The sequence below is a fragment of the Rattus norvegicus genome, chromosome 1, assembly GCF_021556685.1.
Source record: "Rattus norvegicus strain SHRSP/BbbUtx chromosome 1, alternate assembly SHRSP_T2T, whole genome shotgun sequence".
Taxonomy (NCBI): domain Eukaryota; kingdom Metazoa; phylum Chordata; class Mammalia; order Rodentia; family Muridae; genus Rattus; species Rattus norvegicus.
Genome location: NC_141534.1, coordinates 271,267,900 through 271,289,866, shown reverse-complemented (window position 1 = coordinate 271,289,866; position 21,967 = coordinate 271,267,900). Strand labels below are relative to the sequence as shown.

Genomic DNA, 21,967 nt, shown 5'->3' with positions numbered 1-21,967 from the left:
CTACTCTCTGGTTCCCTTGGATACACATATGAAGCACACATGCACCCATGCACACATTCAAGCATGTGTGCACGTGTGCACATGCATACACACACACACACACACACACACACACACACACACACACACACAAGCTCATTTTAACCCGCCTTAAGGCACAGATGTTGGGCTCTTCTAAGCCTCCCACAGCTAGTGTGCTCTTCCCTTTATTCCTTGCTCAACACTCTAAATCTGTCCTCAACTTAGTTGTGTTTCTAATCTCCCACCTACTGCTCTAGGCCCAGTTGGGGAAGTGGCCAATGGCCACTCCACCCAAGATCTCACATGACTGGTGGTTCTCTCTCTCTCTCTCTGAAGCATGATGAATCCCTTTCTTTCCCCTTCATACCTAGCCTGCCTATGAGAATCTGGAATTCTCACCTCTTCTACCCACTTTTGGCTGTTGGTATCTTTATTGATCGATCAAGAACCAACTGGGGAACAGGACCTTCAGATTCCCAATTAAAACATCAGCACCACCCCATACAGATCACTACCCTGCTGAGTTTTATTAGCAGCTAGATGCAGTGGCCCCTTGTCAACAGGCTTTTACTATGAAGTCAGGGTCACCAGGAGTTCTCCCTCATGGTTTTGGAACTGCAAAATTTGAAACTGTGGAAAGAAAGCACTATAAAGTTACTTCTTCCTGGTACACTCCTGACAATTCAGTGCTGGTCGTGAAACTGTTACAACTCTCCTTGAGTGTTAATAAAGAGCACATTCTGTAGGTTCCAGCCACTGACCGTTGAAAGACTGAATTCTCATGTCCAAGTTTGTTTTACAGTTGTACAAATGCAACAACAACGACAATGACGACATGCTACCATTGATGCCCTAAAGACCAGCAAGAGCTCTTTTGTCTGCTCCATCAAATAGTTACTGAACACTTAGCCAACCAAAGCAACTGAGCAAGAGTGGAGGATATCACACAATGCCAGCCCTGCACAGAGCTTACGACAGCCTTTTCCTGGCTCACTGCTCTTATTTTAATTCAGCATTGAACTGCAATAACAGGATTTTCTATGTAAGCAATATTATGATGTTTCGGGTTTAATTTTCTCTGATAAAATATACTGCCATGTGTAAAGTGCATGGCCTTTAAAAAATGTTCAGAAAAATCCTCGTTTTGTCTTCATCATTTGGCTCCCTGTGGTCTGACGGCTTTGCAAATGTCAGGGTAAAGGTTAAGAACCAATATTGATGAAAGCTACATAATATCTATATGTGAAGAATATAGACGTACTGAAGGTTTGTAGTTTATGTAATAAGCTTACTGCAGTTAAATTTCATGTGACTTGTAGTATTGACTTGCATATACTTAGTTTTAAAATGGGGATAACAATGGGAATTGCCTTAAGGGCAGATGTGTTTAGTACAATAGCTCTACTGAGCATTGGAGAGCAGACCGAATTATGAACATTGAAATTTAAGAAGTTTTTTCAATGTAATATACTTGTTAAGCAGAAGAGGGGGCTCTTCTGCTTAAAGGGAAACCAGGTGGAGGTTCCAAGGATAACATCTAGAAAATAAAACAATATATATTTTTAAAGTGCTGCCAAGATGGCTCATCAGTTAAGAGATCTGATACTCTCGCAGGGGAGCAGTACCAACATTGCAGCTCACAATGTGTAATTCCTATTTCAATAGATCCAACACTCTCCTAAAGATTTCATAGGCATCAGGTATGCACATCATACACACACATACATGCCGCACTCATATACATAAACAATTTTTAAACATTAGATCCTTCCACAGGAAATGCTTTTGTGACCATGTGGCCCCCGGAGGTGGTCCCACCATTCCTGTTACAGAAATATAAAGGCTGGAAGGCAACTTCGTGGGTAAAGGCACTTGCTGCCAAACCTGATGACTTGAGTTTGATCTCTGAGACCCACAGGGCAGAAGGAGAGAGCAGAATCCTGTGTGTTGTTCACATGTGCCATGACACGCATGCACACGCACACGCACGCGCACGCGCACACACACGCACACACACACACACACATACACACACACACACACACACACACACACACACTGCCCCATATATAGAAGGGGAAAGTAAGAGATCAACAACAACAAAAAAATCAAGTGGAATAATTAGAGTGGCACACAGTGCTGTAGTGAAAGTGTAACGACCACAATCTAGAGCAAAACAATAAAAATTCGACCCTTACTCCTACACCAGACAATCTGACACCCATGAGGGCTATAACTGACTAACAAGAGTGGGCAGTGTTTGCAGCTTTATTATACCAGAAAGCAGACAATCTGCATACGGTGATGAAATGGGAAAGCATGAGCTTTCATTACGCTGTTTAGAAAGGTGTGCAATTTAAATGTCGATATTGCTACCTCTGGTAGTTCCATTTAGTATTTTCAAATGAGGAAAGGCTCTACTGACCCTGAGAGTAGTGTGGCCCACATTATAGGTTGGTGTATGCTTGGCTTTTTAAGAAATTGCCAACCCCACCCGCTGTGGCTGTGGCCTTTCCATTCCATGTTTGCTCCATTGTTTCTGTTTGTTTCTCACCTTAATGTCATACATTGAAGTTTTTTGTTCCTTTCTCCCTAATTTGTTGATATACTGTTGCTTTAGAATTAAAAGCACATATTTTTAATGGTCACGGTAAACCTTCAAATGATACTACAGCAGTTTGCCTTCAGCATGAGGATCCTCCAAGACACTGTTTCCATCTCTCTTCCTGCCCTACATGGCATTGTTAGAATATACCTCGCTTATGCCTATCATATACACTCCCCAGCTATTATTATTTCTCCATAGTCAATTGTTTTAATGAGATTTAAAGAATTCCAAAAATAGCATGCATTTTCAAAATAATTACTTTTGTATTCTTCATTTCTTTCTGTAGGTTAACTTCTTACTAAAATAACACCTCAGAAGGCTCTCACCAGCATTTCTTGCACTGACTGGCTGGTGAAGAACTAAGCACTGGTAGTTTGAAATGCATTTCATTCTCAGCCTTGAAAAATATTTGTATGGATAATAAAGAGATAGTGTCTTATCATTAACTGTCCACCTGACAGCCTAGAATTACCTGGGGGAGGGGGAGTCTCAACTGAGGAATTCCTCATTGGGTTGGTCTATGCACATGTCTGTGGAGGGGTGTGTATTGATTGTCTTAACTGAATGTGAAAGCATAACTCATTGTGGGCCACACCATTCCCTGGGTGGTGGTCTTGGGCTATACAAGAAAGGTCTTTCCACGTTCCCACTTGGATTCACACCCAGAGTTCCCCCAGTGGTGGGGTATGAGTGGAAGTGTAAGACAAATAAACCAACTCTTTCCCTAAGTTGCTTTTGGCCAGAGTGATTTTTTTTTCACAGCCACAGGAAGAAAACCAGCATGAAGGGTCTTTCTCTTCAGAATATTAAAGATGTGTCTTCTGTGCAGAACTGTCTGTGAGATTGGCCTCTGTGTTCTCCAGTGTGTTGTCTTTTCCCTCCGGCTGTTTTCACAGGTTTCCCCGCTGTAACTACTTTTAAATGATTTGATTTGGATATTATGTTCTCTGGATCTGTTGGTTTACAGCTTTTCAACACTTCACACAATTTTGGAAACATTACTTTTACAGATAGATTTTTCTGTCCCTCCTGCCAACCTGGTCTTCAAAAACAGCAACATTAGCTGTCTTGAATTTTCTAGTAGATCACTGATGCTGTTTGCAGTTTACAAATGATTTTCTTTATATTTCATTTTGTATAGTTTGTATTTTGTCTTTATGAATCTCTTATTCAGTTTGTAAGCTATTAATTGTATTTTCATGTGAGACATTCTATTTTTAATCTGTAGAAGTTCACCTACAGTCTTTATTATTTTTTATACCTGCTATAATTCTTCTAACCTTGTTGAGTAAGTAAAACAGATGTGTGCTCACTTCTTGAATTATGTGTTTAGCATTAGTGTCAGTTCTGACTAGACCTCATTTTATTGGTCTGTTCATCTGAAGTTGTATTATCAGGTTTCTTTGTAGAGCTGTCAGTCTTTGAGTTACATTTCCACATGGGTCTGTTCAGGTGTTTCCTGATGGGAAATTTTATGGTTCTACAAATCTAAGTTTGCTCTGAGATCCAGTTCGGTTACTTGGAAAAAATTCAGTTATGTCAAACACTGCTCAGTCTAGCTGATTCATTGCACACCACGAAATGGGACTGTCCCAAGTCGATGTGCAATGTCAACAGAATGACAGACTTTTGTGTCTGCCTGGTGGAAACAGACCATAATCCCACTGCTGGAGAAAACAGGCCCTGCTGCCTCTAATCTTTCCATGTGGTTTGTTCCTAGGCCATGGCTGGTTTGCTCACTTGTGTGTGCTTATCAGGGCTATGCTAAATATTCAAGATAACTCTAAACACCTTCCGCCCTCCCTCCACACCTCTATAGTAGATTGTGCTTTGAAATCTAGTTGTTGTGTACCTCCTGATCCTCACTTAGCTTCAGTGACCTAAGCTTTAAGAGCCTGAGGCATAATTCTGTTCCTTGATAAGTTAACAAGTTCCCAACAACCTACATTGTGAACACGTGAAGTTTGGGGTGGGGATGCATGCATGAGTCACTTACACAGTCTAAGCCTGTCTGCCAAAGGAAACATTCTTCTCCCTTGTTTAAATCTATCAAAGTGACATTCCTAGTACTTAACACTGTCTCCTAAAGACACATGGGGTCTTAGAATACAGACCTGGCTGGGGCATGTATGACTCTGTAGGTGATGTACCACAAAGAGAATTTTAGAGAGAAGAGAATGGTAAATACTCTAAGACCTTTCTTACCCCCTGTTTCTTCTTACCTATACTCTACCATCATTTCTTCCCTCTGTTATCTCCAACGCTTCCACTGTGGGTGGAGTTGGGTTGATCACATTGTTGTATCAAATACATTTAGCCTTCTGCAAATCTCCAACATCTACAGAGAGTCAGTCTCACTGTTAAGAGTTTTCCAGGTTGGAGAGAGCCCCCTGGGGGGAGTGAACAATATAATAAAAATATATAAAGCACAGAAGCATGTGTGTGCATAAAAATACATGTGTAATGCTTTTGGGTATAAATAAACATGGCTGTCATCATTTGTGCACATATATGTGTATGAATTTCCGAAAGGGCTTAGTAGATATCTTGGGTTGAACTGGCTCATAGGAAATTGTCATTTCCCTGTGTTAAATACACTAATCCTTGCATGTTAACTGGCAGCTTTTACTGTTGATGGTTTTAATTACTTCAAGGACAATTGTAACTTTAATAAAACCAAAGGCACAATTTTACACAATTCTCTCAGGAGTTGGCACAGTTCTTTCAGTATGTAACTTATTCACAACATCATTGTATACTCTTTCCTCCAGCTTTTTGCCATAAATAAAATAATAAAATAAAATAATTATTGTTTATGATTCAGGTGTTATGCATAAGAGTAAGTATAATGGGTTATTTCAAGACACAGCAGAGAAAACAGGAATAAAATTCTGAATGTGTTGAGATCTAAGTTTGAAAATTAATTCCTCCGTGCTATACATGATGGTGCCTCTGCGTTGTTATGAAGGGCCCACTCTTATGCAGTATATTGTACAGTGAAGGAGATCAGGGTGATATTCTACTCAGTTGAAAATGTCATAGTGTTTAGAGTTCTCTCCACTTCCAAACAGGGAGACCTAATTGTGTCCTGTGACTTTCTGTTTAGACAAGGTGACAGCCACCTGCTACCTCTAGCCTTCAAGAGCAAAATTTTTACAGGAGCAAAGAGAAGACTTAGTTAAACAGGATTACTTTAGATCCCACTGCATGGGGTCTATTTATATTGAAGTCTATTGACAGCACAGTCTCAAGCCACTCCCATTTAGGGGTTTGAGGGTTGTATGGATACTTCTAAAATTTATATAGTTTTATTTTCAAGTCAATGTACTAGTAAATATATTTTGCTTTCAATTTAGTAACCTGGCAATTTATTGTTCGGTGAAAGGGATTAGAAGGTAGTAGATGGCTAGTTTTGCTTCATTTTTATTGATTGATCACCACTTTTTAGAGTCCTGCCATGTTTCTGTCTAAGTGATCTGTATTTACCTTTTTAATTTTATAATTCCATTTTGAATTGGCCTTGCAGAGCCAGACAGCCAAAAGGAGGTTGCCTTGGCACCAACCAGCAGTGAGCCATTAGTCTTTATCACTTAGTGTTAGCCTGGGGTAATTTTGTCTTTAGTTTCTACAGGGCTCTTAACCCTATTGACACCCACACAAGTAATTTTCTTCCTCCCCTACCCAGAGAAGAAACCATCCTGTCTCTGTAACAAACTGTTCCCACCCTCCCCCTCAGGACCAGCCCTGGCATGTCTACTGTCCTAAATGAGTCTCTGCTCTGTGGTTCCTTTCTATTCTAACTATCTGGGTCATCTCTCAGAGATTACTTTCTTCTGGTACAGAATTCTGCTCAACAAAATGTATGGCTGAATACTAAGAGGATGGACCAGAGGAAGCCTTTGAAATCAGCTCCATGATCAAGCATGAAGAAATTGATTTTTGTCTCATTAATAACCCAGACATCATGTTCTGTTCTGTTATGCTATTAGACTGTGTCATTATTTGTGTGGTACTGAACATTTTCCACAATGGGGAGCAGCGTTTAAAGCTTCCACATGGAAATCAACTTTCGCACATTATTAGTGAACATGAGAAACTATTTTGTACTTGGAATATAAGGTAAATAAAATTAAAACTTACGAGCAAAATTACTGGCATTACCAGTGTTTGGGTAAAAGTTCCAGCCGATTCTGCTTGTTCTCCCATAATATCTTTCTGTCAGCACAATGACCCATCTGAGGGCATCCTCCCCTTGGACAGAGGAAGCATCATCCCAGGACAAGCAAATAAAGAATGAGGGTGCTCTTTTCTTTATAGTGAACCACTCTACACAGGTTGTTACAACGGAAGCATCCTGACCTACATGTATTTATCTTCTCTTTGCTTCTCTAGCTTGGCCTCTTTGCCCTAACACATTCACCTGCCTGAAGAATTGTTAGAATGCGTTCATTCATTCATTTCTTCATGCATTCAGGTTGGTACAAACGATACAAACCAAAGTCTTTGTCCTAGAACTCAAGACGTACAGTGTGAAAGACAGAAGCTGTATCTCCATAGACTGTTTTGAGAAAGCTGCGTATCAAGAATAGGAGGAGGTGTCAGTCAGTGACAAATGGGCTTTACTCAGCCCCAAGGCAGGCCTTCCTCAGTTCCCATGGCTTTCTCTTAGTAGGTGGCTGCAATTTCACATTTTAAAAGCCTTCCTGACATGTAGAGAGAATCATAGAGTTAACCTTTAAAGCTTAACCAGGTGAATGAAGAGGACAGAAGATAATGTCCTCCTCTTTGGGGACAAGAGATTGTGGTAAAAGAGGTGGATAGGGAAGAAGAAACTGCGGAGACAGAAGCAGCCCTGTTCGTTCCTTCCACACCTCCACAGGGGCATCTCCACAGAAGCACATGGAGAATTAAATAAGACAAGATGAGGAGCTGATAGAGTCTTTAGGCTGGGAGTTAAGGGGAGAGTATACAGCTGCTAGGCAGTGAGTGGGTAAATGCATTTGGAAGGTGACAGTAATGTCCCCATTTATGTCTGCATATATGTCTGTGTATCACATTGTGTGCGTGATGCTTGCAGAGCAAGAAGAGGGTATTAGATCCCTTGGAACTCGAGTTAGAGATGGTTGAGAGCCATCACATGGGTGCTGGGAATTGAACCAGGATCGTTTGAAAAGCAGCCAGTGTTCTTAACCACTGAGCCATCTCCAGGCCCAATGTCCCCATTTATGATCAGTCTTCATCTTGTATTGTGTGAGCCATGCTATGAACTTACTGACACGCTGAAAGGGAGCTATTTACTGAAAAGTTCATTCTGATTATACCTAAGGTTAGGGCTAAGGAGGTCCATGTAAGACCCATGAGCTATAAGGACCATTTATCTTCTAGTAATAAACAATCTTGTGACTCACTAAAGTTCTTATAAGGATCCTGAAATCATGCTCTAATGGATCCACTCTTATGTCTACTGGAGTAGATGTTCTCCAACTCACTATTTGAATATGCAGCAGAAGGATATGCAGCAAATAAAATTCATCTCCTTCCCCTCCCCTCCTTTTCCCTCCCACCTTCTCTTCCCCTCCCCTCTCCTCTCTTGATTTTCCTTAACATCATCTGAGCCTCTTTGGAGGGGCCCTGGGAACATTTCTGAAGCTAGAAGAGTAAGCAGGTGCTATATTCCATCTTCAACTGTCAAGAAGGTAACATCAGTAAGACAGGCAGGGATATGGCTCAGAACCCAAAGTAGCTCAGGAACCATGTGCCAAGGGACCCCTGTGTACCTCAAGTCATTGTATGGAACACACACTGACAAGTCTCCCCTGAGGGAACTAACCCAGTTCCAACTTCTTAGATAGTGAAGAAGTGGGTCCAAGGCAGAGACATCTGTGAGACCAAGACACCATTTTATAAAAGGGCCAATTGCTCTCTGAAGGGAACTTCATGTTGTTGAATCTGCTCTGCACCAACCAGGTGAAACCTAATACTCTTTTTATCTGCGTCTCCCATTCTCCATCCTTGGGTACCATTATTCTCCATCCTTGGGTACCATTATTCTCCATCCTTGGGTACCATTTTTCTCCATCGTTGGGTACCATTATTCTCCATCGTTGGGTACCATTATTCTCCATCGTTGGGTACCATTATTCTCCATCGTTGGGTACCATTATTCTCTATCCTTGGGTACCATTATTCTCCATCGTTGGGTACCGTTATTCTCCATCGTTGGGTACCATTATTCTCCATCCTTGGGTACCGTTATTCTCCATCCTTGGGTACCGTTATTCTCCATCCTTGGGTACCGTTATTCTCCATCCTTGGGTACCATTATTCTCCATCCTTGGGTACCATTATTCTCCATCCTTGGGTACCATTATTCTCCATCCTTGGGTACCATTATTCTCCATCCTTGGGTACTATTATTCTCCATCCTTGGGTACTATTATTCTCCATCGTTGGGTACAATTTTTCTCCATCCTTGGGTACCATTATTCTCCATCCTTGGGTACCATTATTCTCCATCCTTGGGTACCGTTATTCTCCATCCTTGGGTACTATTATTCTCCATCCTTGGGTACTATTATTCTCCATCCTTGGGTACAATTTTTCTCCATCCTTGGGTACCATTATTCTCCATCCTTGGGTACCATTTTTCTCCATCCTTGGGTACCGTTATTCTCCATCCTTGGGTACCGTTATTCTCCATCCTTGAGTATCATAAGGTGTTCCCAGTCACTGTGTATTCTTCCTCTACATGTACTGGGAATACAGTGCCATATTCTCCTAATAACCAACATTTACTAAATAATAATTATTTGCTTTAGGATAAGTAATTAGCATACACTATTTTATCAACATCCCTTCTCAAAGACATTTAGACCACCAACATTATTTGCAGGTATAGATGGACAAACACCTTAGGAGTGGTGAGTTCTCCTAGAGTTGTTCAGCTATTTAACAGTGAAGGTTGAATCTCAGTCTCCTCTTTACCCACCAGGGCATACTATCTTGGTAATTTTGACTGCCTCTGGATGCACTCACATGAGATTTTCCTTATTAAGTGGCACAGGTTAGAAATATTGATTTGCAAAAAGAATGGGAAGAAAAGTCAATTTTACAAACAATAGCAACAACCAGGCGTGCCATGTTGTAGAGCACTCTTGAGAATCCAACCTTGGTGTCAAAATAATAAACAAAACAAAGATTCAAAGACATGGCAACTACTGTGGGAATTAATACAATGTCCATCGACCATAACTCCACAGTTTTAAAGGGCAGGAGTCAAGGAAATCTTCCATGTTCAGCAAATCATATCAACACAGTTCAGTTGTCTGCAGAATCTCTCCTTTTTTTGGTTATTGTTTTTTTAATTAATTAATTTATTTATTTATTTTTACACTGCAGATTTTATTCCCCCCAGTCCACCCTCTGAGAGTTCCACATCCCATGCTTCCTGCCCCCCACACTCCCACAGGATGTCCCCACTCCATCCACCCCACCCTTTAGCATTATTTCTAAATCAAAGGCTCATATCTGCCACAAACACAGGACATTGCATCTTCAAGCTGAATCTCTGAAGTCCTTGAATATTTCATATTAAAGTGCATCACTATGTCTAAAGGTGGATATAAAAGTACAAAGCTCACTGAATGACATCATGCTCAGTGAGTCACGCTGGGCTCTCATTGAAATGCATCTCATTGAGATGCAGCTACTTACCAAAGTGAAATCATTGTGTGAGGTGTGAGAGAACCCAACGAAGCCAGCTGGGTTGGCAATGCTGTCTGTATAATGCTTGTTGCTTCTTAAGTGATTACAGACCACAAAGCCACCAGATCCTGTGAAGTTAGACATGACATCAGTGACAGGTCTCATTTTTCCAAGATTATCACTGAAATAAGGATACAGGGTATGGGATAGAGTTCTCTCATGGGCATGCACTCATGGAGGTCACAGTACAAAACCATTTATGAAGTGTGTCTGTATGACATGTGATCTGAAGGTCATCATTGCTTAAGATTAAAATAATTGGATGTTGTTGAGTGGAAAAGTAATGAGAAGAGAAAGATATAAATGTAGATTAGTGTTTCTGAATTAGTCTTTTTAAAATGTTTACATTTTTATTTATTATAAAGTGTGTGCGTGTGTGTTTTGCTCTGAAGGCCAGAGGATATGGATTCCCTGGACCTGGAATTACAGGTGGTTGTGAACTGCCTGGCATAGGTGCTGGGCACTGGACTCAGTTCTACTGCAAGTTTGTGCTCTTAATTGTTAAACTGCACCATCCCTCTGAATTAGATTCTTGAAATGTCCGCTGACAATAAACTATATTTCTCCTATCCATCCCTTTGGAGACCTATAATCTAAGGGATGTAGTTTTAGAGAACTCTGTTGTATAAAATGAGAAGGCTGTGTGTCATCAGAAGTTTAACACAGAGCACACTTTTTGTTCCCTACTGAAACCTTGGTCTCTGCGATTGTTCTACTTTCTCAGATTCCACCCATGTCCAGTGTCTGAGAAAACAGTCTTCTCACATCTGGGCATTTCTCCTCCTCCATTCGGGAAGAAATCTAAGTGACCCACAGTTTGGCTCATTCTTAATCCTGAAGAAGGTTTTAAGAGCAAGGAAAGGTTTATGTTACTTATTGATGCCTGAAGACATTCTCACTAACGCAAAGTGCATGCCCAATGTGTAGTCAGTCGGGTTTTGGGACTCACCCATGTTGGGAATCATGGGGCCAGAATCTGTGAGAATTACGTCTACAAATTGGGCATCATTGAGGTCCAATCGGGCAACTTGAGGAGCATTCTGAAAGTAAGGTTCAGGTGGATCCAACCCTAAGGCAAATTAGCTGTGATAGCAACTATCTTGGTATTCAGGTGCATCCAGATTTCTTCATTAGGTACAGGCCTGAGTGTAAGAACTGGCTGCAATCCCTAGGAAAAGGGAGATGACATCTTCCTCGCCTCCACTTTCTCAAGAAAAATCTGCTTTTAGTTTGTTTACTGTTATTTAAAGCAGATTTCCCTCGAATATAGGATCTGCTTCTATGTAAAGATGTTTATTTAGTTCCTGAGAGAACCCTGGTTACTGGCAGCAAAGGAGAGGATGATGATGAGAGACAGGGCACGATAGAGCAACAGACTACAAACCTCCAGGAGAGTAAGGCCCCAGAATGGGATAATAGTTCACTGAGTGACAGGAAAGAACATTCCAGACAAACTTCTTCTTTTCAGCAAATAAATAGAAATTCCAGATACTCCCATCAATCTAAACTAACTTTTCTAAAGTATTAAAAAAAAAGTGAGGGGGGAGCTAACAGAATGGTTCATTGGATAAAATCCTTGCCATGAGTTAGGCTCCCTGATACCCACATAAAAGTGAGGTACAGCACCCCACATCTGTAACCCCAGCACAAAGGGTTTGGAGGGAAGAGGAACCCCAGAGCTTACTGGGCATCCCACTCTGGTGATGGAAGCAGGAAGATCTCTGTGTCTTCAAGGCCAGTTAGGTCTGCATAGCAATTTCCAGGACAGCCAGGGATACCTGAGAATCATCAGATCAGCACAGAAAGTTGGAAGACAGAAGAGGAAATTGGTTGTTCCTGTAGTGGCCATGCCTCAGATCCAGGACAGTGTCTTCCTCGTGAAGTTACTGGAATGGTCAGCATATGAAAAAAGGCAGTTCAAATACAGTTAGTGGCACACAAAAGAGAAAGGACGCTTTTCTTCCCTGCAGCCCATTACTGAAGCTGACAGGTTCAGATCCCTCACGCACCCCACTGAAACAGAATTCATATAATTCTATGCATGTTAGCTGTGGGTGACATGCCAGTGCTGTGGTGCCTATTCTTTTTGTGAACTTTGTCTTTTGTGAAGGCCTGAGCATGGAGGAAATAAAGGAATAGGGCCTCTGGTTGTCACTAAGCCTCACTTTAGGTGCAGTAACTGTATTTTAAAGAGGACACTGTAACGCAAGAGTAAATGTCAGTTGCCAAGTCACCAGGCCTGACAGAACACCCAAGTCTGACAGGCCAGAAAGAACCCTGCTCCAGATTTCCTTCCCAGCCTTCCTCTTGAATCTCACAGAGGCATGAGTGGTCTAATTTTGTTGTTTTTGTTGTTGGGACCAACTTGTGATTCATCCAATGGCCCCATTCAATCTCTTTCCAGCCATGCCTGTTATCATGGAAACACAGATTGTGGATGATGAGGTAAATGGTAGAGGGCGAATATCTGAAGTCAGACTTCATTATCCAAGACATCTCCCCTCTGTGTGTCTCTCCTGCCCCAACCTCCCCCTCCCTTTCCTTCTCCCTCTCCTTTTCCCTGTCCCTCTCACTCTCCCTTTCCCACCCCCCTCTCCTCTGCCCTTCTCTCCTGCCTCTTAAAGGCATGCACCCACACCTGGAACATCATGTCTCTTTGCCAGTGCTAGTTTTTACCCTTTTTGAAGACTTGGAAACTCACAGAAAAAAACAAAACAAAAATGACCAGTGCTCTTAAAAATAGGCTTATGGAGAAACTTTACTATTCTATTATATACAGTGAAGAACAGCTGCTACCCCGGGATGGTGAAGCAAGAACTGGAAATGCACAGCAACTATCAAGTCCAATTCAGGGCTAGCATTTTCTGTCTTAGGCTACTCAGACAGGTTAGCTTCCAGTTGTTGCGCGTCTCTAAAAATATGTAGCTAGCTAATCCTGAGATCAACATTATCATATCTAATAACCAATAAAACTAGGACAAAGAAGACTTATAAATTCCCTTAAGTGAAATAACAACCACCACAACAAAACTTTCTGGGCTTAGGTAGGTTTACAGGTTAACCCAAATAATGGTTGCTTTACATTGTTTACAAGATGGATGGCCATGTCTTCCACAAAGACCAAGAATGTCAATTCTTATACTTCCTCCAGGGTAGCAGTCTAAGTACAAGTTATTTTTGATATGACCCCCAAATCACAGAAAACAAAAGCAATAAATGACAAATGGATAATGTCAATTGTAAAAGTTTCTGCATAACAAAGGACTCTGTAACATTGAGAGGAGACCTACAGAACAAAAGAAAATATTTGCAAACTAAAATCAACAAGAAGGTAATATCCAATGCTGAAGAGGTGCTCAAATAACTCAATAGCAAAACGAGAATGGTCTGATTTTATAAAAGGGCAACACACCCAAATAGACATCTGTCAAAAGACAGAGAGCCAATGGGTAAATGAAAAAACATTCAGCAGCAAAGTACAAATCAACATCATGGGGGTTGGGGATTTAGCTCAGTGGTAGAGCACTTGCCTAGCAAGAGCAAGGCCCTGGGTTCGGTCCCCAGCTCCGAAAAAAAAAAAAAAATCAACACCATGATGAGCTATCACCTAGTTCCACCAAGAATAGCAAGTGAAAGAAAGATCAAAGATACTGCATGCTGACAAGGATTAGGAGAAAAAGAGCCCTAGTGAGGGAGAATATGAAGCTGTACAGTCATTGTGGAAAGCACCACGGAGCATCCTCAAAGTTAAACAGAATTACCATGTGACTCAACAACTCTACAGTTGAGGGTGGCAAAAGGCATCTGTGTTCCTAATGTCATGCAGCATTATTTCTAACAGCCAAGAAGTGGAAACACCCTAAGTGTCAATCAACTGATAAGACAAATAAATAACTAAAACATGACACCTATACACAATGGAATGTGACTTGGCCGTGACACGGGTGACATTCTGTCATTTGCAAGAATATAGATAGACCCATGTCATGTCAGGCATAGAAGGGTAAGTAACACATGATCCCACCAACTTGTATCTGAACTGGAAGGAAGGTGGTCATGTAGAACCCAAGGGGTAGGTCTGTGAACACTAGAGTCTAGAAAGCATAAAAGCAGAGGAAGGTCAAACTGTTGATCAGTGAGCACTAAGCCAGAAGCAGGGTAGAACTTCCGGGGTGGGTTTCCCCAGTGAGGCAAGCGTAGGATATAGAATGTAAATGTTTCAAAGGCCAGGAACTCAAGGCGAAATGTTCACCTTGACACATGCATTTACCTTGACTTGAACACAACGAAGTATAAATTGTGTAGAAGCTCTACATGGTACACATTAAACATGGTCTATTCTTCTGAACTAGCTAAAAATATGTTGGAATGGAAAATGCTCATAGCTACAGTTTTCTTTCGGTAAGAGGATTGAGAGAGGAAAAGGTACGTGTTATTAAGTAATCAGGAAGTACTTACCTGAAGGGCCTTAACCAAATAAGTAATTTCTGCACCTATAATTTGAAAGTTCTGCGTAGCCTGAGTGTATCCAGTTCAAGAGCCCCCTTCTGAGTCCACACAGAGGCAATTTGCATTTGCCACCTGGAATGTATTCTGAAGGGAAAGGCGCACAGCAAGAACGTAAATATTCTTTATTTATATTCTTCACTTGTTGCTGGCACATTTGAAGACTGGGTAAATTCTCTCCTTTACCCAGACAACATCACGCACGTATTTTTTTTTAATCCGAGGTTACTAACAGAGCACTTAGAAACGGGTATAGAACTCCTCTTCCGGTCTGTCACTGACTCCAGGCCAGAGACATGGGCCTCATGGGAACTGCATTCTTGGGATTTCCACTGCAGCAGGTGCATCGACATTTTTTTTTTAATTTAAAAAAAATGTAGGAGATGTGGCATGGTGAATCATCTCCTTAGAGTAGCTCCATGTCTCCGGACCCCACTGTGCCTTGCTAAACAGCTCTCAGGACACTGCCCATTTCTCTCGATGATGTGTCCTCAGTGTGTACAACACTTCTCAGCACACAGTGGGTGCTCAGTAAAAGTCAAAAGGATCTCTTCTACATGAAGACAGAGTAAGGAGGATTGGAGCAAGCTTTTCCATGCTGGAAATCTAGTCTGGCTTTGGGTCAGCATACTGTACTCTGTGTCATTGAATTTACCTCACAGGAGAGCACCATCAGCCATCTATGTCCTGACATTCATGAGTGACCAAGCCAACATACTGTTTCTCAGCCACTAAGGAAACATTCTATCTGGTTTTGTCTTCCCAGTGTTCATTATCACTGGAAACAAAGCCAGAAACAAACTAAGGAAAAATAGATTTTTTTTTGTGTGTGTGCAAAATCATCAAAAGCCAGCCATGAAAACCTCCACAGTATTTCTCAGCATGGCTACCAGAACCCGTCAGGGCACTTAGTGAAAACCAAAAGAAAAGGTCTATGTGAATGGAGTCCTTAGGTCTTCATATGGAAATTTCAAGGTCAGAAAACAAATGGCTCCTTGGTCTCCTGGGAGATGCACATGGCAGCTTCTCCTGTTAAAGCCAGAACTGACCCTGGATGTGTTGTCAATGGCTACCATTTAGGCCACTCACCAACCTCAATGTCCTGACTGTCCCTGGACCATTGTGTCCATCTCCTCCTCCCTCTCCTGTGATAGTCCAGGTTCAGGTGATATGGCAACCAATGTTTTTTCTCAGTGCAGGGCCGGCTCCCTTCTGAGATTGGCACCCCCACCTCCTCCATTAAGTGAGTACCTGCCCTCACCTCACAGATATTGAGCAGTCAATTGTCTCCAGTCTTGTCTGAATCTGTGAATTAAGAAGTGGGTTTTTCTGTTTGTTTTGAAATTGACCTTGCCAATTCTGATACTTGATATGTAGTGATTGCTTGTTTGCAAAAGTATTTTAGGCCAAGTTTCTTCTGGTAGGTGGCAGGTAGGCAGAAACTATTAGAATTTGAGATCCTTGAAAGTAAGAACTCTCACATTATAGCTAAACCATGAAGTTGGTGCCTTTAAGTCGACACAAAAAATTGCATAGCTACTTACTTTGATGTTATATGGCCAGTATAATACTGATAATGAGGCTCTTTTCTGCACATAGTAGAAGCTTGTGTGTGTGTGTGTGTGTGTGTGTGTGTGTGTGTGTGTGTGTGCCTATGTGTTATATATACTAATGGGAAATATGAATCAATACGGAAAAAGTTAAGAACTTCCCTTGAAAGTCTACAAAAGTGCAATTGATTAATTATCCTCAGACTTATTTTCTACTATGACTTAAATATCATTTTGGAAACACATGACTTCCACCTTCCATTTAGATGACAGGAAGAAGTAGGACCTTTAAGAAGTGATTGTGCACAGCTATTAGGAGTGAATTGTAGGGCTGTTTAGTTATTGTGGGAATGAGCACCTCATAAAAGGGTACATTCACACCCTCCTGCCCCATCCCTCTCCATCTCCCTCACCCCCCAATGTCTCATTTGTGGTGCAACAGGAAAACTTTCACCAGTTCACATATTGAATATTGAGCTCCCTAGACTCCAGAACTTTGAGCCAAATAAATGTATTTATTTCATAATTCACAAAGCTAATGATGCTATTATACCACTCTCGTCCTTCCCCCTCCAAAATGACTAAGACAGGAAATTGGACCCAGGAGTGGGGTTATTACAATAACCACCCAAAAATGTGGGTGCTGCTTTGGAACTTAGTACAGAGAAGCAGAGTCAAAATGACCCCATTTTACCAAGAATGGAGCATCAGAATAGCATTAGTGAGAACTCTGAAAGAAGGTAATGACAGTGGTAGAGATGTGACACTTTTTTAGAGACTGCTAAAATGGTTATGATCAGTGCGCTGATGGAAATGTGGGCAGAAAGGTCATTTTCATGAGGTATCAAATAGAAATGAACAGTGGTGCATGGTAAATTGAGAGAGGACTGTCTTTGTTTCATTGTTATAACGAACTTGGCTGAAATGTGTTCATGCTTTAGGGTTTTATAAATTACAGAACTTAAAAGCAACTATTTGGCACATGAAACATCAAGGAAGCAAGGCATTCAGGTGTCTACATGGATGCTTTTCACTGCGTAAGTATATGAAAGAAAATAAATAATTTCAAGGTAGAAGTTATATCAAAAAGCAAAGCAAAACAGAGAGACTGAGAAAACATGCAGCCCAGGCATTTGAAGGATTAAAGGGTGGCCTTAGAGCAGAACAGGTGTGGGCCCGGTAATAGCTTTCCAAGGGGATGATTACAACTTGGGGAAGTCAGCTGGCATTCATTAGAATGAGGGAAGAGTCCAGGACATCCACAAGATTTTGGAGTCTGTGTCTCCTCTCATAGGACAAATGATTAAAAGAGGTGGGCCAGGACCACCATCATGGCCTTGCTGATTTATGCTGCACTAAGTCTCAGGGGTCTCTATAGGAGTTTACATGTGGCTCAAGTATGACTCAGGCCATTCCCCTCTGGAGGGCACACTCAGTAAATCTTGGTTATACACATATAATATTCTCCTCAGTCTCACAGAAAGCAAGAGCTGGGAGGCATAAACTTCCATCTAGATGTGAGAGATAGCTGGGATAGCCTGGGAATGAAGACATACTATAGTATAAGTTAGAACCCTACAGAGACCCTTGCCCTGCCCTCCCCAGGGCAATACCTGAGACAGGAGTCCCTGAGACCTCAGAACTGGCAGCATGCTCACACCAGTCCAGAAGATGTGTGAGGCCCAAGTCTATGAGAGCTTCTGTATGGATTGCGCCCTCAAAACAGTAAGAACAGTTGGAAGCCCAGCCCTTACCTAGAATATTCTGGAGGTAGTTTGTAGAGCACAAGTTGTTTTTGAGTTTAATGTTATCATCCCTACTCAGCGTGGATATACTTAGAGGTGGTTAGTCTTCCCTTTCTGGCATATTTCTTCTGTTCCAAACAGAAACATCGTTCTATACCTGTCCCATAAATGTACTTTGCAAGTAGACATCTTGTTTTACTCTCACATGCTCAGGACTGAAGGACTTTGTCTGAGGATGAATCATGCCTTGAATCTTACCTTCATCTGATTTTGATCAGGCTTTGAGCTTTGGACTTGGAGAGAATTCAGGGATGTGTTAAGATAGGGCTACTGGGGAGAAAGGGTACGTTGTATATGGGAGAAGGGCATGGATTTGGAGAAGTCAGGACTCAGGATGGAATTATTGACACGGTTTGAATAGTTGGAATTTTAATTGTCACTGACACAATGTTAAGAATGAGAGCTGCTAATGGATGATTAGGTCACAAGTCCTGTGCCTTCCTGAGAAGATTATTGCTAGCATTAGAGGAGTGGGTTGGCAAAGTGCAAGAGTAGGCTCTCTGTAGCCAGTCTTAAGACTTTGTGGGCTCTTCTTTTGTTCCACCTTTCCAACCCAACACTAGACAGGAGATAAAAAAGACTAGAAAGGAAGCAGGCAACCTCGTTAGACTACTTCCTGCTGATTAGGGATGTGGAGTCCCTTGGGGCAAGTTTGAGCTTCACAGCCAGGATGTCTAATTTCTTCTTTCATGTTCGTGCATAACTACTTAACAAATTGTGGCCAACAGCAACTAGTCAAGAAGCTACCTGCCTCTGAGGGCCCCAGCATTTATATACTTTCTGTAAAGTCCCTAGAGTTCTAAATGTCACAAAATCAAAGAAACAATCCGCAGCTGGCAAAATCATGCCCGCCAAAGAGCAAGGCAAATCACAGTCAGCTGCTGTGGCCAATCCGAGGCAGCCTCATATCCCACACCTGGGATTTGAACAAAAACACATTCTCATAATATTTGAGTGCTTTCAAAATTGTCACTACATAGTACCTTAATCTACTCTTCTTCACTTCTGTCTTACATGCGTCCCACCACGTGATGCTGTTCACAATACTGTGGTGTGGTGTGAAAGTGCTCAACCAGGGGCCTTGAGAGTCTACACCTTTGATCCTAGAGTCCCCTTCTTCTACATCTGTGAGCTATATAAACATCACATTTTAAATAACTTACTCTCTGTAGTATTCTTTTAAAGAAACGTAAAACAAGTCTAAATATGTCCCTATTACCTAAAAGATGGAGCCAAGTCCTAAAGATCCGTGAGTCCTCTTACTTGGTAACTATTGTGGTTCTCATGAGTGTACAGGAGGAAGCAGGTGTTGACCACTTTTGGAGACCAAGCCAACACTCTAGAGATGGTTCCAAGGTTCCTCCATTTGGAGAACCGTCAGTGAAGCAGCAGAGTCTACCATAGCAGACTTCTCATCCTAAATCCACTCAATGTTTCAAGGATGTTAGTTTAACCAGAATGTTCTTTTAAGGGTCTCTCAGGCAAAATATGAGTTAAATTTCACCTTGGGGCATATTTTCCTCCTCTGCTTTCCCAAACACTCTTCTGCTCACACAGTCTCAGGGAACAATGCTCCTGCTGCAGACAACCTACTGGTCCTCACTTCTGCTTCAGGGAACCTGGTGTTCCCCTCATGTCTCTGCCTAGCCCCACGGGGGTACTCATTCCAACTTCTAGACTCAACTGTTTGTCCACTAATACCCAGACATCAAAGTGCCTCGGTGTCCTGTTCCTTATGTTTGCTCTGTGTGTGTGTGTGTAGGTTCTCAACAACACACAGCCATCATGCGGCTTTGGACTTAAGGTGGAAACATTAAGTTTCATCCCAGAGCCAAACTTTGTATCTCCATTTTGGCTTACTATGTTTGAGGACCATCCTGGATTCCTGCGATAAAGACATCCCTCACAGATAAACCGTCTACGATTTAACACAGCTGTAGGCTGGCATGCCAGTCTGTGAAGGGAGTCTGGAGCAGAACTAAAACCAGATTAGTGACCAAGTTAGAGTACTAACATCAGTGGAGGAAGGTGTTTCTCTAAATAGGACTCCGTACCTGATGCTGGACAAGATGATTTTCTTTACCTAAGCATCACTGTCATCTTGAGAGAGATTTCACTGTATTCCACAGATCGAGACACCAAAACTCAGAAGGGGATGGATTATGGATTATTGTTAGGGTGATAGTTAGTTGATGAGAAGGGTTTGAACCCCTCTTTCTCAGATCCGAGTTAGGATTGTTGGTCTCTGAAGGTAAATGTTAATGTTAAAAAATCAAATGTTTATCAGAATATTTTTTGAGAAAAGAATGAAAGTAGGCGTACTACACATTTATTCTCATTTGGTTTATTTGGGTGTTTGTGATTCACTTGACCAGGCCATGGGGGTTTCCTCTGACAACACAGCCTGCTTGAGATCGGACTCCATCAAACCCATTTGTCTCCTCATCCTCACCCTCATCACGGCTCGCACCCGGCTCTCACAGCCTTGGGGAGACCCACACAGTGAGGCTCTCCCACCTCCACACACATCTTTTCTTACCAGCTACTGCTCCCAGCAGCACTGCAAATGTCCACAGCATCAGCATCTGCACAGAGGCAAAAACATGGCTGAGTCTGATGGACACAAGATGCAAGCTAACACATGAGTCTACAAATCGGGTTCCTGACTCACCGTGGCGGATCCGTCGGGTTCTATGGACGAGGAGGGAAACACTGAGATGTCCTTTTATAGGCGAGCCTTATCTTTCTGAGCAGTGTCATGGAAAAGCGGCTCGAGAAGAGAGAGGCTCCAAGGACGCACTTCTAAGTTTAATCTCAGATAAGCCCAGGTTGATACGGGAGGCTGAGCGTTCCAAGGTGTCCGTGGGAAGATGAGAAAGTGCTAGATTTGGCATGTTCTCGACCCGTGTGCTGTGTGCTGCTCAGAACCACTCTTTTTGTAAAAGAATTAATTATTTTATCAATTTAAAAATTAGTTTCCAACTTTATTTATATATGTGCTCTATTTTGGCAGATCCCTCCCTCCCACACCTCCCATTTCTCCACCCCCCTTTACCCTCATTTCCCACTTCTACTTTAGTGTTCTATGTTTTATACTGTTCTCCCTCTCACCCACAGAGCATGTTCATTTAACCTTTACAAAGGGTCCTTTCTGGGTCTGTTTCTTCTATTCACATTACTACCCCCAGCCACATATATCTAACCATTTGAAACTAGGTTCTGCCTATGAAAGAGAAATACAGTATTTGTCTTTTTTACTGCAGAGAAGGCTCTTGTCACCTCCTTCTTAGTTTATAGTTCAATAACCAGGACTCTCAATGTATGGCCAATTCCCACAGATTTAAATAATCACGTGAACCAGCACACACATGGTTCTTCTGTTACCTTTTCATCCTCTCAAACACAGAAATGAGAAGCTATCCTTCAGAGGACACAAACCCTCTAGAAAATCAAACGGTGGCTTCCACCAATACTCCAAAGTACTTGACAATTTCTCAAGAATAACAAGCACAAGGAACAGATAAGAAATGAAAGGAATCCTATGAATTGCTAAGAACACAGTGGAGTGGTTAGTCAGCCACATTGATAAGAGTGTGGTGGTTTGAATAAGAATGGTCCCCTGTAGGCTCAGCTATTTGAATGGTTAGTCATCAGGGCGTGGCACAGCTTGAAAAGGATTGGGAGGTGTGGCATAGTTCAAGGAAGTACATCAC

General features: G+C 41.9%; 1 pseudogene; it reads right to left on the bottom strand.

The window, feature by feature from the left end:
- Positions 1 to 11,105: 11,105 nt before the first annotated feature.
- Positions 11,106 to 20,936, bottom strand: LOC148007952 (pancreatic triacylglycerol lipase-like; annotated as a pseudogene).
- Positions 20,937 to 21,967: the final 1,031 nt, after the last annotated feature.